Genomic DNA, 18,522 nt, shown 5'->3' with positions numbered 1-18,522 from the left:
TACGTAATCAGAGACAACAAGTTGAAGAGGACGATGATACCAAGCAAGGGATGAATAAAACAAACAAAAGAAGAATAAAAAAGACAATAAATTAAAACGACGAAAAGACAAATAACAGTCCAACAACAATGCGTAGAAAACTAAAAATTTGGCAACACGAACCCTACCAAATACGGGGTTAACTCATATACTTCATAAGGTTAAGCAGTTCCTACTCCACTAGTGGCATCCGTCGTGTTACTCGTTGCAAGCAGAACAAAATCGGTGATCTATAAGTTGCATTCGATAATGTCACAATCAAGGGAAAAAGTACGGAATGTGATTATGACAAGTTGAACATATATATGGTCATCTGTGACACAGATATTCAATAACAGTAAATCAAGTTATGATGGCGTCCGTAAAGCTTTCGAAGGGTAGACTTCAACTTTACAACTAAGAAACATTGGTTCAATAGCTTCTTTGTAAGCAGAATCCCTCTATCAAGAAAATAATTTTCAGGAACCAAATAAGTAATTAACCATGTTAAAGATGGGTAATTAGCTACATGTTTATTGCCTAAACATATCTTTTATTCTTAAGGTAAATAAATGTATTGTAGTAAAAATAGAACCTTGAGGTTATTATTGATTGTGATAGATCTAGACATATTCGAAAATCAATCAAAATTTGAATCATAGTCTATATGGTGCATCATTTTTGCTAACATCAAAAGGGGGTGTCACGTGCACCCGGTGACACCCCCTTCCCGAACCAGCCTCTGAAAAAGAAGCCCTAATGGAAAGTGCTTAAAAAAAGAAAATACAAACCAAAAAATCTTAGACATGTTTACTACTTCCACAGTATTCATTTATTAGGTACATAACTTTAACCCTCCATTTTCTTCGGAAAAGGCCTGCACCAAGTCAGGAATATGACAATTGTTTTCCGCTCGTTCCGTTGGTTGATAACGTTTGATTTTGTCAGTTTTTGTGGACTTCCCCTTTTTGAATTTACTTTGGACTTCGATCTTTTTTTTATCATACATTCAGATATGTTATAAATACATAAATAGAATGAATTGTTGGTAGAATGGGTAAGTATTGTTCGATTGGAACAAATACGCAGATTTTAACGACGTTATTCACATATCCTTTTGCATTTTCTATGTATTCTTGATAGAGGTGCTTTGATAACAATAAAATTATTGAGCCATGGGTTCTTAATGTTGAAAATAAAATAACATTTTCAAATTTCGAGGACGCCATAATCTTGTTGACCGTTATGGAATATATGTTACAGAACCCCGTTATCCTTTCCTCCTTTGTTGCATCACCATATGCAACTTTTTATCGTTTGTTTTATTAGTAACGAACAACATGACTGGTGCAACAAGTCATAAGACGAATTTAGGGACCGGTCAAAATTTAATGAAACTTGGTACCGGTGCAAACAGCAGTGGGACATGAACTTTTTTCAGTTTCAGGGCATGGGACCAGGATTTTTTTCAACCAAAATGTGCATAGGGCCTGAACATTTTTACACCAGATCAATGAATGCAAAAAAAAATGTTAACATATCAAAAGGAAATTCGACCTATTTATAACTCATGATATCAAGAATCTTGATGTATAATATCCAATGGTTTGAACAAAATACATTGTACTAGTAGTTAATAGTAGTAAACCAAATCAATAAAATAAGTTTACTTATATTCCATTTTCATATACTTTTTACACCATAAAAGGCCAAATTGTAATGATAGTTATCCATATAATTTCAGTTATGTCCTAACATTACTCAAGTATTTGGTTTTAATCATAACCAGCTATAAAACTCGTAATTCCTCCTCAGAGGTAACTTCTGATAACAAAATCTTAATGGTTTTACTCACCTTATATATTTCATTTATTTTTCACACCTTAAAATACCAGATTATAGAAATAGTTGCCCATATAATTTTAAATTTGTCCCAAAATAACTGTAATACAATGTATATGGACTTAGTCATTATCAGTACAGGAGAACCAACTATAAAAATGGGAATTTCTCCTCTGTTGTAACTTCTTTGAGCACAATCGTTATTATTTTACTCACCTTATATATTTTATTTACTTTTCACACCATAAAAGACCATAATATGATAAATAGTTGCCTATAAAATTGCAATTTTGTCCTTAAATGTTTGTAATATATGGTTTGTGGCCCGGATTTGTTTCAGTTAAATCGATTTATGGCTATTGAACAGCGGTAAACTACTGTTGCCTTTATTGGTCATTGTCAGTACGGGATAATCAACTATAAAAAAGGGTATTTCTTCTCTATTGTAACTCCTTTGAACACAATCTTTATTATTTTACTCACCTTATATATTTCATTTACTTTTCACACCATAAAGGGACCAAATTATAATATAATTTCAATTTTGTCCTTAAATTACTCTAATATAAGCTTTTAGTCATTGCCGCTTTGGGATACTCAACTATAAAAATGGTTATTATTTTAATCACCTAATATATTTCATTTACTTTTCATGCCATAAAAGATCCAATTATAATAAATAGTTGCCCATATAATTTCATTTTTGTCCTTAAATTATTCTAATACTAGAAGATGCCCGTGAAATCGCGGTACAATTGGGCAAGTGTTGAAACAAAGAGCACCCGACATGAAATTTTAAAGTACATTTTTGTTTGTGACATACAGTAACTAATTATTATTACAGTGAAACCTGTCTAAACTGAACAAAATCTTCAGTCCCAAAGGTGTTCGGTTTAGGCAGGTTTCACTGTATATAATATTTATTATAATTTAGTTAGCTTGTATGCTTGAGCATCCACATGTTTCCAATAGAAAGAAACCAAAATTTACCACCCCACTTTTTTTCTTGTAATGGAAAGTATCCACATTATTTTACCCCTAGCTACGCCACTGATACTCCAGACTGTCGGATCAGAGGTAAAATGTCTAGAAAATTCAGTCCGCAAGTTTATATAGGGGATGCAATTTAGGTAACAACATTTCAGCCTGCGGTCGTCTGCTCAGAGGCATATTTCAACACATAGCACACAAATTTATATGAGGGAAGTAATTTTAGGTCATGACATTTCAGCCATCGAGTGTCTGATCTAATGTATACATGTATTTCAGTCCGCAATTTATATAGGAGGGGGTAATTTATGGTCACAATATTTCTCCCTGTGTTTGAGGAAGGTACACCACTAATTTTGTATGGTTTCAGTATGAGTGCTTCAGTCCCAAATTTGTGTGGGAAACGTAATACGACAACTTCAGTCCAAATTTTATGTCGGGTACGTAATAATAGGTATCGACATTTCAGCCTGTGTTTGAGGAGAGTGCACCACTAATTTACAACAGATTCAGTCTCAAATTTATGTGGGGGTAAGGACATTTCAGCCTGCATTTTGATGACAAATATTTTGAATTTATGACATGTATAATATGATTGTGGTGTATGCCATGGGCATTGTGCATGTGACAAATTGTAAGCGTTGACCAAGGCTGCCATGCCATGGGCATTGTGCATGTCACAAATTGTAAGCGTTTGCCAAGGCTGTCATGATCGAGATCACTTCGACACGTTCAATACCCATTCATTTTTTTGGACAGTTGTTTAAATATGCAGTGAGTGAAAAGGGGTGGAGTGCATGCAGATGTGACAAAATTTGTAAGCGTTGGCTCAGGCCACACGCACCCAACGTCCGGACCCGCCCCCATTTTTGTGTAAACCGGCCAATAGGCCTAAAAAAATTATGTGTTTCCGGTAACATCATTTTGAAAAATATGAACGGTAGGTTGGAAAATTTTTTTTTTTTAAATTTTTTTGTGATATCGTAAATGAAATCCAGAAAATTATAATGGTTTTTCCAAGTCTGAGTCCGTAATTAGATTCAAATACCGGAAGTGCGTATAAGACACGGATCGATAACGGTCTCCGAATTTGGATATTTTCTCAAAAATTGGCGTTTTCTGTGGAAAAAAAGATTATTTCAAAGACAAATTTAGGAAGTACAAAACACTACATTTATACGTCATATCACAAATATTTCTGACTTTGTATGGTTTCAGAGAACATGCGGCTCAATGAAATCGGTCTCTTCCTTTAGTAGTATAGATATGGATTTAATAATTGTCGGTATGGGATTATGAACTATAAAAAAGGGTATTTCTGCCCTGTTGTAACTTCTTTGAACACACTCTTTATCATTTTACTAACCTTATATATTTCATTTACTTTTCATACCTTAAAAGACCAAATTATAGAAATAGTTGCCCATATAATTTCAATTTTCTCCTTAAATTACTCTAATATATGGATTTAGTCATTGTCGGTATGGGATAATGAGCTACAAAAATGGGAATTTCCCCTCCATGATAATTTCTTTGAACACAATCTTTATCATTTTACTCACCTTATATATTACATTTACTATTCAGACCATTGAAGACCAAATTATAATAATCATTTGCCCATAAAATTTCAATTTTGTCCTTAAATTACTCTAATATATGGATTTAATCATTATTGGAATGGGAGTACCAACTATAAAACTGGGAATTTCTCATCTGATGTAACTTTTTTATAATAACATTGGACACCAACTTTTTTATGTTGCACAATAGAATGGGACGTCACCTTTTCTTCATTTGTACAACCATGGGACTGCAACTTTTTTTATAGTTCATTTTTGCTTTGGACCGGTCCCATGCCTTGATAAATTTTGATCGTCCATTATCTACCAATCCGGAGCACCTGAATTCAACCCACGATTTTATTCGATTCGCTGTGTTTATCTTACGAATTTTTTTACAGTGTTTTGTGTTCTTCTGTTTGTCTTTCCATTTTCTATTGTCACTGGTATTGCCTGTCTCTCTTTCTTTCACTTATGATTTTCGATTGCCAATATGACATCGTTTCCATCTATTTCTCATATTCAATAAGAATAAAAATCAACATCAAATCTCAATCGATTATTTCGATATCTGTTTTCTAACTGTTTACTTACCATTTAGCATTAGCAACACATTCTCTGGCCCATCATATTCCGGGTGCACATCTCCATCAATACGTACTCGTACAGTTTCTCATTAGACTTCCGTGAGAATGATTTGCTCCTAATACAAAACTCTAGCAGTATTATGTGGAAGAAACGGAAATCGACACAACTGAAAAGTTTTATGATCACCATCATGAATTGGTTGATGATATGATGTGTTTGTGTCTCAACTTAAGAGAAACATGTGTTTTTCGCGGTTTTAGATCTTAAGACACTAGAATAGTCGTTTAGCTGATCTGGAAATTAACCGATTGTGTTCTATTAATTTACCAGTAAGACATTTTACTGAACCTTGATTCGCACGGAAGTGATGTATACAGATCAGGAGACACTTAAACTGACAAAACACATGGTCTATCTTTCTTTAGAGGTGCGATTCCCTTACATTTGTCTTTTGGTTGGTATATTCCAAATGGATTTATGAGTTTTGAACATTGGTGAATTTCTGTTGTCTCTTAATAATTAGCTATGACGATATGTATCACCACAGTAGCATTGAAATTCTAAATTAATAGAAAACTTTATCATACTGTTTTTTTTTTGTTAGAAATCTGATGCTATGCTATGTAGTTTAATTATTATTCATTTTTCTCCTGATTGCATCTATAGAGCAGTGTTATAGACGATGTATTAAAATTGTCAAAAAGAAACAACAAATAAATATCTTGTATATTGTGTGGATGCTATTTATATACCCTATTCTTTAACGGAAATTGTGTCAGCACTATCCTGTATTCCTAAATTCAATCACTTGAATTCGATACAATGGAGTCATAGGTCAGGATTAGAGTTAAAATGCTAACAAATCTCACAGTGAATTCAAAAAGCAATCAAAACCGAAATGAGACAGAGAGGAAATCATTAAAATAAAATTATTTCCAGTTAATCTGTATCTATGCATCGATGAAATTTGACGGTTATATTGTTACATTAAAAACAAATACCAGTAAGGACAAGTTAAATTACTTTGACTTTAAAGAAAGTAAACGAGAACCAAAAAGATTTTTGTGCATCTTCAACCATGGCCACTCTCCAACATTATAGACTAGAATATAATTCATAACAAAAATGTCTTCATGACCAAAATGTAATTTTTTTCTGACGATCTTGTATTGCTGATCCTTTTTATATCTAATGTATATTTTGCCCAAAACACAAACAAATTGATAAAATAATCATTAAAGGGCAATAACTACTGATTCTTCTATTGGTTTGGTCATATTGGCATTTTATTTAGAACTTGTATGGTCATTTTTTTCTGTTTACAGTTTCTTCCTATCTTTTGTCAGCCTGGTATCTTTGATGAGTTTTCATATTTCTTAAAAAAAAAAGGCCAAAACACTAAAATTTAGTAAATATCGTCATTTAAGGACAATGATTCCTTATGGAGACATCCAACAATGTCATTTTTGTAGATCGCTGAACATTTTTGCCATTATCAGTTTCTACCTTTCTTAATATATAGTTTTTGAAATAGTTTGCAAAAATTGCAAATTAGACAAACCTAGTCTTTTAAGGGCAGTAACTCCTAAAAGGGTCATCTGTTTATTTTGGTTAAAATAGACAGAGGTATATCTTGACAATCTGCACATTTTTTTTCCTGACATATTTTCTCTACTTATTATGCTTTTCTTGATATAAGACAATTAATTCATTTTACCCGAATGTTATAATTTTAGCCAAGGCGACTATGTTTATAGACATCCGAGATAAAAAAAAACGCAACCATTATTTTAAAAACCCTTACAATCATTTACCCCAAGTTTGTTTGAAATTGATTTAGAAGATCATTGAAAAAAGCTTTTGCTACGGACGAACTAGGACACCAAAGTGACGACATATCCTTTGCAGAATATTTCAATCAAATTTAAAGCAGTCTCAATTTTTGATTATCTATGGATCTACATGTTTAGTAGGATTTGCTTACCCTTCTGGAGCGACTGAGATCACCTTTGTATCGGTTTTAAGGTTTCAGTATAGTGTTTTGTGGACTGTCATTTGTCTATTCGTTCTTTTTGGGATTATTTGCCATGGCGTTGTCGGTTTTTCATTTTTTTTTATCGTGCCTTCAATATCTTCTGACTCTTTTTATCGATAAACATTTTTATCGCTATTTTACGAAATTTCCCTTTGATCTTACTGACTGATAATTTCCTTTCTCAGCACAGTAGAGTGATATGAAAAATTATCGCTAGAAACTAAGGGCGCACGTGGCGTTGTCAATGAAATTAACAACGTCGTCATAGGTAAAATAGCGATAAACAGATTATCATTGGTCATCTCAACTCGATTGCTTTTCTCACTTTCACCGTACCGGCTCAAGCGAGAAAATCAATCTCGTTGAGATGATCAACGATAATCTATAATTATAATATGTAATTTCGGTATTCAACGGAGAGAAGGAGAACTTACATCATCATCTCTGCTTAAAATACAAATGTTTGTATTACTACTGAGTTGCCAAAAGTAATTATGATACTCTCTGTGTGTTACGATCAGTATTGATTTGTGCTTTCGAAACAACTATATGTTTATCAAGAGGGAAGACAGATACGTTTCGTAATTATATTATATTTTAAATTATTAGATGAAACATAAAGTCTTTTTCTCGCGTTCTGATTTAAATCAACGACATTATGTTGTAAAAGAACATTTCTCTAATTTTTATGCTATTTTCACATTTCTTGATCGGTGTGAGAAAAATATTTCTCCTCACTAGTGAAATATTTGTTCTCGGCAAATGATTGGTCGAAATTTAATTATAACGTCAGATTTTCTTGGGTTTCTTCTGAATTTCCTATTGTGACGTTATGAAAAAAGGCGACCATACCTGATGACGTCACATATAAAGAACACAACTTTCTGCAAATCTTTGAAAAGGAAGGATAAAAATCATTAGAGAAACAGATTCCACCACTATAACTCATGTATTACGATATTTCTCCACTCTCAACAGTTAAATTTTAATTATTTAAAAAGCTCGGCAAGCCTCGCGCTTTAAATATTAAAATTTAACTGTCTCGAGTGGAGAAATATCGTAACACACTTGTTGCAGTGGTGAAATCTATATCGATATCATTTCTCAAGTAATGCCGCTATTTAAAACATTTTGTTAATCTAGAATTCACAGCTATTTTATTATTTTATTTCAGTTGTAATAACATTTTAATTCTTTAATTAACAGGGGAAATCGTGTCAAACATTTACCACCCCTGCAAACACAGAAAACTTTTTCAATGTTTGTTCAGTTTTTAGCAAGGACACTATTAATTATAAATTCACAATAAAACATTCTGGTAAATAGTAGCAGCAACAATAAATTGAAATAACAACATTTTTTTTTATAATTCTTTCATTTCCCTCGCAATATAGCAAACGAAGAGTAAAGTAGGCTTTAGGATGTGCATGCTAACGACTATGTTTAACACTCCCAAAATTGGTGACTGGAATGAGCTTTAGATTTTGTATGTACATGATTTTACAATTTTTTTTTATTAATATGCAGCAAAAATTTACATTTTTTAAATTTCAGTTTAACAAGATTCTAATGCAAGTATCTCGAAAAATAATGATAATAAAACAACATGTATCTGCATCTAAATTTCAAATAACATAGTTTAACATATACTTAGATACATAAAATGTACGATTGTTGTTTAGAAATAATGTTAACTCAGTATCGTTTCTGGCATTGTTTTACTATTGATTTTGTCGAATTTTTTATAAGAAGAGTTACTTTTCTACTGTGTTTGCGTCATTGGTTTTCCACGGTTATTGCTCTTCTAAACAGTGTTTGGCTTTTCTCTGATTTTATCGATCCTCTTATCATGTTATATATACTTTATTGGTACCGAGCGTACCTGATGTATGGTTATTTCAACTGATACTGCAAACTGAAATCGGTCTTTTATCCTCCACAAGACGTTTGAGTCACGAGAAACTGTGGGTCTTTTTAAAGAGTCGAAAAACGAAAGCTTCTACGAAATGAATCTCTGAAATAATCCAGGCCAAGCTAACATAGAAACATAAGCAAGGATCGTTTCAACCTGTGCGGAACTTCTCATAATTTGTTTTATATTTTTTGTGGTGATATTATTAAGTTGATTAAACTGAGATCCATACATCACAGTGTGCCTTTCCAATTACAGAATATCTACACAATATTTAGTCCTTTACATAAGTGGATGACGCTTTGATTTTCGGTGTGTGTGTGTGTGTGTGCGGGAGGGGGGTGAATATCCTGGCCTGGTAAGAGCTGAAAGTAATTAACATTGCACAAGACATGGTGAAAAAAATAAGCATGCACAGCAACAGATGGAAATGAATAGTCAATCAGGAAAAAGGTCCTCCTGCCATCCCATCCAACCCCACCCCCGAATATCAAATGATCGTTCTCTAATTAATGGAGTAGTATATCCTTTATTCTAATCCAGTACGTTTGTTTTATTTCTCTTATCTGCATTTTGTAATTTGATATTTACAGGTTGGATATTTAGACATCATGGAGGATCCTACAGTCAGTGGAGTAGTGGCTGGTCAGTTTATAACTACAAATCGGCAACATGGAAGTTACTGTTCTCGTCAGACCAAGAATCGAATTCTTCAGTTAACTTCAATTCAACAGGTATATTAAATGACACAAATTAGCACATTGATATTAGTTTAAAAACTAAATATCTAGATCAGATAGTTCTTTTTTATATGTATAGGCCCATAGCTACCACAAAGTACCAATATAATTTTGGTGACATAATTTGAAAGTTTGCCCTTACATTAAATTTTCTAAATTATATATAAAAATTCAAAATTATGTCAAAAACTGTACGTGTTTTTATTGTAAAATTTTCTTCAGAATTAAAATAACAGATCATTTTCAAAAGAATGCCGTTGAATGATAAGACAGGGAACAAGGCGTATGAGCTTTAATATAGACTATAGCTATATTTATATTTCATGGAAGAAAACTAATAGTCACTATTCAAAATAATTATATACATTGAAGTTTCTAATAAGAGCCCTATACAGAAAAGCATTATACGAGAAAATATGTAGCGAGATATCACATTACAATTTTCTTCCTTCCGCGCGAATATAAAATCAGAAAATTGTACATTCCCACTCACGCAGGGTGGATGGCATGATGCTATATTCTTGTCCGTCAGCTCGTGTGTCTATAACTTTTTGTTACTAGTACATATTCTACGGAAGCCTTTTAGGGCCATGCTAATTTACTTTTTACAATTTGATATAACAAATTAATAATTTGATATCACAAATTAATAATTTGATATAACAAATTAACAATTTGATATTACAAATTAACAATTTGATATAACAAATTAATAATAATTTGATATAACAAATTGATACTTTGATATTTGGTCTAGAACATTATAATGTTGAGCTCATCCGTGTAAGCGATTTTTTGTTCTGCTAGGCAGTCACTCCATGTTTGAAAATATTTGATTTTTTTATAATACCCAATAAAGCATAGAGTTTTCCTTTTCATATTACTTATCTTCTGTTTTCATGAATGATTTGATATATTATGGTTTTCAACTTTGAATTGTTGAGTTGTACCATGTTAGCGACTTTACGTTTGTCTGGCAGTCACTTCTTGTTTGACGATACTTTGAACCTATAGCATACCAACTGGGAATCGAATTCTTTGTCAATATCTTATAACGATTTTGCCATAGGTTTATACTTTACTCGACATCAGGTGGAATTTTGTTATTGAAGGTGTATTGATCTGTATTTAAAAGAAAAAAAATCATGTAGTGTCTTATTCCGATGCTTTGATTTGTCCACGGTCATGATTTTAAGCATGCATATTGATAGATTCGTGTCATTTTTTGCAAAACAGATGTTCTAACTTTTGCAAGCAAATTATACCGGCTCTGGTAATTGTTTTAGGTTATTTTCGGATATATTCTTGTATTTATATACATGCATGACATCCCTTGCGTTTTGCTCTAAGCTTATAAATTTAACTAGAAAAGCACTTCGAACACACGAAATTCTGCATGTTTGTATTTGTGTCCCTTCAAAGACTAGGTTTAAAAATACAGTTGAATTTGTAAACTATTGGCCATTTTAAAACACATTAACAAGATTGTATTTTTTTTCTCCGCGGGTCTGTGTAGCAGGGAAAGAAAAAAAATCTTGACGGAGTTTGTTAAAAGGGGCATTGGCTATCGAATTAAGGATCACCGATTTGACTCTAATTCTCATATTTGATTTATAACATACTAAAGCTTTGTCCAAATTAAAAAAAGTCCAAAAGAAAAAATTAACAATTCATGGACTCGTTTTACCATCGAGATGACCACCGAAGAATGTCGATGGTCTATGACCCGATATTAACATAAATATAAATACACAGACAATCACATGCAATCGTATAGTTTTTCTAGATTTGTTTGAATTCATGTCATAGATTAAAAAAATATGTGAATCATCTGTTACTGAAGAATGATATTTTGTGGTTCGAATTAGTCAGCGAAATGGTTCTTCTCGATGGCTCCGTTGTTTCATTTTCAATGTTGACATTCTTTTCTTTTTGATAACTGGTCATGATCAGCACATGCGTAATTAATCTCAAGCTAAAGATCAAACTGAAAGAGTACGGGTTGAAATGAGGTTAATTTATTGGCTTGCTTATCTCTAAAAATAATTGGTCGGCACTCTTCCAAGACTTTGCTAAAATAAGTCTTTCATACGAACTTCATAAAAATTCGACAAGAAATGTAGGTGTGGGATTGCCTAAAATGTATTGTTTCATATAAATTGCATTTCAAAGAGACATAACTCTTGGTAATAGTTTAGCGCAGATTAGTTTCATTCAAAACATCGCTGAAATAAATTTCATAACAATCCTACAAGAAATGTGGGTTTGAGAGTGCTAACTATGCAATTTTCTATATAATTAATATTTCCAAGAGACTTAACTCTTTTACAAATATTTCATCGACAGTGATTTTCGAACTTGTCAGAGATATTGCTGATTTAAAGCCTTGATATAAACTTCATAGATATCGGGCTAGAATAGTACACTTGAAAGTGCTTACAATTCCTATTTTTTGTAATTGAATTTACATTTCTAATGGACATAGCTTCTGTAAAAATAAGTAATCAGAGCTGATTTGCGAACATGTTCCCGCCATTGCTGAAATAAAAATATATAAATTTCATAACAATCCCACGAAAAAAAATATAGGCTTGAGAGCGTTTACAGTGCAATTTTCTATATAATTACTAATCCCAAGAGGCATAACCCTTTTAACGATAATTGATTGGCACTGATTTTCGAACTCGTCCTAGATTTTGCTGATGTAAATGTTTGATATAAATTACATAAAAACCTGGCAAGAATTGTACACATGAAAGTGCTTTCAATGCAATTTTCTATAGAATTTATATTTCCAAGGTGCATAACTCCTTTAAAGATGGTTGTTTTGCACTGATTTTTGGAATTTGTTCGAAATCTTGCTGATATAAACCTATAAAAGATATTTCATTACAATTCTGGCAAGAACTGTACATGTGAAAGCGCTCACAAGACAGGAGGGACGGACGCACAGAACCAGCACAATACACCATACTTGTGCCATTTCCTCTGTATATATAGACAGTGACACGGTTCGTCCTTTGCTAAAAATATTAAAATAAAAAAAATCGATAATTCGAAAATGGGCTAAAGACTATTGTATTATTGAGGCATGTTGATAATACGGACACTAGCTGGGGAGTACTTTAATCTCATCTGAACTTTTATCAAGGAACACATTGCAATGATTTTAATGAGCTTTTATCATATAATTATTGTTTTTAAACATGTCCACAAAAATGACAAAAGGTTTAAGGATTTTCCTTCATTACAGAGCCATTTACAAATGTAGGCCATGTCATGACCAACCAGATGAAATTGATCAAATAATAAAAAATCCGACTTAGTCTAGTATTTCAATTATTCCATAGCAAAATTATTCTTTTTCCCTCAATTTACAATCTATTGCTGCAGTGTGGGAAGACTGAAATTACTGGTTTTATTTACGAGTATTATATAGATATAAAATTATAGATTTCAGCTGAACGTTAATAGTCAACTTATCATGAAAAGAACACCGTTGGGGGTATACAAAGTGTTATAAATTGTTATTTTATATTACTTTTATTGTTCGACATGTAAAGAAGTGGGAGATTTTGTGCAATAAATCAATTATTCAAGAATATAATACATATTATGCCATGAGTTAAACTGAGACTATCGAAATATATTGTCATGCTGTCTTACAAACACTCGTTTATAAGTGAACCATATCTTGTTATATCTAATGCTAAAAAGAAATAGTATTGGTTCGTCTTGTTTAACATTTTTCACTTCCTAAAATTATATTTCAGATATATTTGAGTTTTGGTTTTAACCCCAATAACACAATTTTAGGGAATTTATATAAAAAAAATTATATAAATTTAGACAAAATGGAATTTTCAAATTTTGTGTTGCTTGATCTCTATATTTACTATATTTCAATCCACAACGCACGCACACTTAGAGCATTGTTTGGCCTTGTATTGGATCTAGAAATTATAGTATCTGGTAGTAACAATCCGACAAATAAGCAAAATGGAGAAATGTTTAGAAATGTTTTGACTGTATTAAAAATACCAAAGGATTCCTTGTGTAATCACACATTCACACACATAATTATGCCTATTTTTGTCTCTTCCTTTTCTTCTTATCTTTCTTTTCTATAGCTTGTTTGTTTATATGTCTCTTAAACTACAGGGGTTTAATTATGTAATAATGAATTTAAACATTTCCATGCTATGTAATTCTATTGATTTTTTTAATGTATCATATAAGGAGAAGACGATCTAATTTGGACTTTTTTTTGGCGATATTTTGCAAATAAAATGTTTTAACTTCAACCTCAAGGTTGACTGCAGAAACGGAATATGGTTGCAAGAACTTTGCATATCTGGCAGCAAAGATCCATGTAGGCAGTGTGGGATGCATAAATACATACATAGCCAAATATGGTCAGAATCGACACGTGTAATCGATGCCCCGCATAGGCAATGTGTTGGTGAAATTTAGTAACAATTCGTTTCTGTCTCTATCTAACATATCGTCTTTTTTCAAGTGGCTGTCATAATTTGGCAGTGCTGGATGTAAAGATTCGCAGCCACGTTTAATCAGTTAATTGCAGGTTTTTTTTCTGTAAATGTTGAAAGTGTCACGCTTTTTGCACGTCTGTGAACCCTTTCAACAACTCTTTTAAGAGGTTCTTATGTGACCTGACCTGTAAGACTAATTTTGCCCCTATATCCAACAAACCATCATTTCTCAGTGGCAGTCCAGATTTTCCATTTATTCTGAACTACCCATTTCTCAGAACCGACTTATTAAGATGTTAGTTGATGATTTATTAATTATTTTTTGTCCTGAATATGCATGAACTATTTGCTACTGGACGTTGAACAATTACTATTCCATTAATCAGTTAATTACAGGGTTTTTTTCTGTAAAATTAAGAAAAAATAATCAAAATATATACGTAGAGTGTCTATATATGTATTCATCCAAATTGTTATCTCTTAGTGATTGATTGGTTGATTGATTGTGATTTACACCCCAGCAAAAAGACTATACTGAGGCAATAGAAGACGATCTATAAAAAAAATAAAAATAATTTGGACTTTTTTTTAGCGATATTTTGCAAATAAAGTGGATGATAAGAAATAAACATTTTACACATTGTGACTTGGATTGAGAGTTGTCTCATTGGCACTCATACCACATCTTCTTATTTCTATGAAATGATAATGGTTTGGTTAAGACATAGAATTTTGACTGGCAATAGAAATACACATAGAATCGGGTATTGTCAAACACTTGTCAACCAAATAAAGCTGGAAGGTCTTTTTCATGAAAGAAGCATGGCATTTCTCTTATACAAAGCAATAGCTAGTATACGTTCCTTACGAAGGACGGGTTGCATTTTTTTATACTTCCCGCAGACAGTGAACGCTTCTTGCCAAAGTCGGAGAAGTTGGATCTAATTTGTATATATATCGGGGTTCTCTCTGGACATTGCAGTACTGTATACGGTTAGGATTAAATAATATTATACCTACCTTTACATTTTAGCGATGGATATGGTTCCTGCAATGCGACTAAATATGAAAGCACCAACTGGTGACATAAATCAGATTGCTGATATCATGAATATATCGACACACCATGTTTTGGAATGCAGCCGAGAATGTATGGCAAGAGAGAATTGTACCTTTTTTGTCTATACCAAGCAGGAACATCAATGTGGTTTGTACAAGGATGACGAAGAAAACGGCAAAGTTATCAAGTGCTCTCAGGACATGTTTTGTTATTTTGTCTGGGTATAAATATGTCAAACTTTTAGTTTTGGGAAAAATATTTTGCTATTATTAAAATTAACACTTACGTCTTCATCATTGTAACTTTTGACAGGGAAAACAAGAAGATGTTGTATGATTGTCAATGAGACAACTAAATACGAAATTACAGGTCCGTGATTCCAGAAGTACTTATTATGAGGGAATTTATATACTAGTAGTATTAATTCCGTCATTTAACAATCATGGCTATCGTGTTATTTTGTTTTTACCAAACATATTCTGTAAACGAAAAGAATATATAAAAGAAAGAAATGTAATACTTTTAATTTTTAGACAAGAGAATTCCAAATGTATTTGGAAAATGATATCATGTCAATAAAACCCAAATTCCGGTAAGTAATAATAATAATTTGAAATCAAATCAATAAATGACAGCTGAGAATGAAAATAAATTTCTGTTATTTCTTTAAAGCTTTTGTATCCCACTTTTATATAGACTATGCATTTATTTAGATAATAAGACAAATTTTTAAACACTTGTGAAAAAAAATCATGTTTTAATTACGTTTTACAATTAAATGACTGCTAGACCGCTTCAGTTATTATATATTCTAGGACCATAATGTATTAGAACCAGTTATATTGAATTGAACTTTCATTGTAAAATAAAAAAATATATATGTATATATGGCCTGTATTCCATTTGCTGTCGTTGGTTGCCGTCATGCAGTCATCATTGTTTTTGTTCTCTCTCTGTTGAAGGTCGTTCTGTGACCTGTAGTTGTTTATTTCCTTGTCCTTTGGTCATTTGGTGGATAGTTGGATCTTTTGCAACCACACCACATCTCCTCATGTTTTCATATAATTCTGATTAAAAGTTTGCAAACCAGGACGACATCTTATTCGTGTGTTTCAAAAAAAAATGTGTGTTAAAATAAGACATTTTTCACAATATGTTTGTTTATAAATACAAATACAAAATATGAAATATATGTTTTAGCTTCATATTTGACAATTAACGAAGTAATTCTTAAGAAAAGTTAAACACACTGTATGTAGCTTTGTAATTGAAATACACAAGTAAAAAATTGAGAGTTTCCATATTGTTTATGAGACGCGTAAAGACACAATTTAGCCATATGCTGTACCGCTTCTACATGACTCCTCCTGTCCTATGAACTCTCCTACAGACATCTAACATAAACGATTAGTTCATTGACATAAGCCTTTCAATTTCAACAGGCAATTGAGAACATCAAGGTTGCATTCGGTTTATCGAGGACTCAGTCCGTTGACTTGTTTAGTGGAGTGACTTTAACCATTAAATTAAATTTCTAATGCACCCAACTAACACACGGCTAAGTTATATATCATTTGAAAGCTCAACATCTGTACTTTCCGTTTTGCTCGGTCGTAAAAAAAATCGTACGGTGCAATTTCATTCAAATCAAGATCAAAGGTCAAGAAAGAACAGGTGCAAAAATTCTAAGATGTCAGCTTTATTGCATATTCTGTCTTAATTCTTTATAATAAAATCATGTATGCAAACAATTTCAACTTTTAGCAGATAGATTGACACTCACTTATAAAGAGCATTATTGAATATTTAAGCGTGTGTTTGATAGACAGCACATTTTCCCTGAAATTCGAGAAAAAAGTGATAAAAATGAGTGAAAACCAAAATATTTGTTTGTAATTCAACAGCTAATCACCTAAAACTAAATAAAACCCTGTAATTAGTGCTAAAGAAGTTTTTGACATCATCAATTTCTTATAATAATGCTTACTTCTAATCAAACAGCAAATCAAGATAACTCATACAGTTGCCCAAAATACCGCCATATACCGAAACAAAGCTTTTTAGCACTTCTTCCGTTTAAACATTGTATGCAGTCAATTTAAAATTGAAAAAATGAAAATTCAAAAAAACGCGAAATCATTTAAGGAAAAAAATATATGCGGGCACCATACCATTGCTTGTAATTAACACGATTACGATTAAGGGGGCGAAACTTCGACATTTCAATGTGCATTGGAACTGCTAGACTGAAATAATAAATCTTTCTACTTTCTTAATGTTTTTGATTTGTAATTTCATTACAAACATTGATATAGTTAAAATACTTTTTATCTATATAACGTCAACCATAAAAAGGTATTAAGAATACAGACACAAATAGATAAAAAATCAATTAAGGAAAAGTGAATTTTCAAAGAATTCACTTATACAAATTAGAAAACTTGTCTTCTTGGCTGCTTAAACTGCATTGTTCATTGTTTAAATGCATACATTCATCGACGACAGAAAATTGTGTTAACATTATCATATAGTAGAGATTGTAATAGTAATACGTAATTTTCAAGTATCAAGACATGTTGTAGTAACATTGACTTTAAATTCATTCTTTATGTTACCTTTCTTTAATTCTCTGTTGATGAACTTAGAAATTTAGAAGAAACTCAAGTCCCAACTCCCTTACACAAAGTTGACCTCAAATATATTTCTTATGCAATTACTCCGCACGTTTTCAAGCAGTCATTATACACCCTTTTCTTTAATAACTTTGGTTTTGAGCGTTGCCGATGAAGGTAAATCAAGAACAACACTTCGAACGTACAAAATTGAAAAAGAATAATTTGGTTTAAAAATTCTATTAACTAGCAATACCTCTAGTTACAACCAGACTTCCTGAATAGCTTGAATGACTTGTTCCTTTATTCATATGAGGCTGACTTCATAAAAAAGTTTCTTATGAAGAAAGAAAAGAAGTTATCATTATCTTTCAACTTATATTTTTACTATATAGATGATGTCCTCTCACTGAATAATTCAAAGTTTGGTGACTATGTTGAACGCATATATCCCATCGAAATTAAAAAAAAACAAGGATACAACAGATACAGTTGAGTCATAAGGTGGACACCATTAAGAGTTTGTTGACCTTTATGGAATATCTGATAGATGACGACGGATATGTTCCAATTGTCGTAACCACCATCCCGTCCTCTTTGCCTCGAATGTGATCTACCGAATTAGACTTATCAACGGATCAGTCCTTACATGAGCCACTCGACTGGTGCC

The sequence above is a fragment of the Mytilus californianus genome, unplaced genomic scaffold (genome assembly GCF_021869535.1).
Source record: "Mytilus californianus isolate M0D057914Y unplaced genomic scaffold, xbMytCali1.0.p SCAF_5, whole genome shotgun sequence".
NCBI classification, from domain to species: domain Eukaryota; kingdom Metazoa; phylum Mollusca; class Bivalvia; order Mytilida; family Mytilidae; genus Mytilus; species Mytilus californianus.
Note: the sequence above shows the minus strand (reverse complement) of the source record.